The sequence below is a fragment of the Lathyrus oleraceus genome, chromosome 4 (genome assembly GCF_024323335.1).
Source record: "Lathyrus oleraceus cultivar Zhongwan6 chromosome 4, CAAS_Psat_ZW6_1.0, whole genome shotgun sequence".
Classification (NCBI taxonomy): Eukaryota; Viridiplantae; Streptophyta; class Magnoliopsida; order Fabales; family Fabaceae; genus Lathyrus; species Lathyrus oleraceus.
In genome coordinates this window covers 235,236,180-235,237,545 of record NC_066582.1, presented here as the reverse complement: position 1 = coordinate 235,237,545, position 1,366 = coordinate 235,236,180, and positions in this window count along the sequence as shown.

Sequence of the window (1,366 nt, the reverse complement as noted above, 5' to 3'; positions counted from 1 at the left end):
AATATTGTGTCACCGAAAGTATATTTTCTAGTAGTGACTTTTTTGTTAAAATGAGTGGTGTTCTCTCTCTCTCTCTCTCTCTCTCTCTCTCTCTCTCTCTCTCTCTCTCTCTCTCTCTCTCTCTCTCTCTCTCTCTCTCTCTCTCTCTCTCTCTCTCTCTCTCTCTCTCTCTCTCTCTCTCTCTCTCTCTCTCTCTCTCTCTCTCTCTCTCTCTCTCTCTCTCTCTATATATATATATATATATATATATATATATATATATATATATATATATATATATATATATATATATATATATATATATATATATATATAATATATTATCACGGTTGTTAATGTCAATCATTGTGAAAGGCATTATATTTCATCACGGTTTTTGAATACGACAGTGGTAAAATTGTTTATGCATATATAAGCGAATTAGCTCTCGCTTCTTGACATTATCGTCGTATCTCTCACAGCAAAACCCTAGCACCTATTTTCTCTCTTCTACTTCGTCATTAGATTTCATATTCTACAGTATAGTCTCAATCTTGTTCTTCATACATAAAGGTATTTTTCTTCTTCCTTATTCTCTCATTTCCATGTATGTTGTTGTTATGTTTCACATGATTTTCTTCTTGTTCGAGAGTTTATGGTTTTTTTTTTTGCTATATGTTGTTGTATGTTTCACATGATTTTCATATTATTTACTTCGGTTTCACATACTTTGTAGTTGATTTGGATATGCTTTAGGTTTGGATATGCTTTAGGTTTAGGTTTTGAAAAAAAGTTTCTCTTCCCTACCACCACTTTGACACCATCTAAACCTATATTACTCTCAGATTTCAGATCATTCTCTCAGATTTAAGATCTTTCTCTCAACATGAATAGTGGAAGCAAACTTGTCCATGAAATTGAGGCTTCAGAGAAGGTTATTGATATGTTGGAGTTATGGTTGAACAAAGTCAATGAAGCTGAAGTTGTTAGGGATCACATGAAGGTTGTTAAACTGTCTGGTGGAACAGGCTATAAGAAGATTCTTATCAAGAGTCTTAACTCTGAAAAGATAAGGAAGGTAAAGTCTATTGTGAAGGACCTAATGAATCTGGATGCAACTGATTCTGAATCAGATGAAGACCTTGAGAACTACACGAATTCAACTAGACATAAAAATCGAAGGCCTTGTTATGTTTCACATGTTAACATGTTGATACATTTTTGTTGGATTACCATGTACTTCTAGTTAACCTTTGTTGGATCACATGTTAACCTTGTAGGTTGATAACTTTTCCGTTATTACAATATACTGCTAGTTAATCTTTTGTTAGATCACAATGTACTACTAGCTTATGTTAACTTGTTATTTTTTTATGGTCTTGTAGGA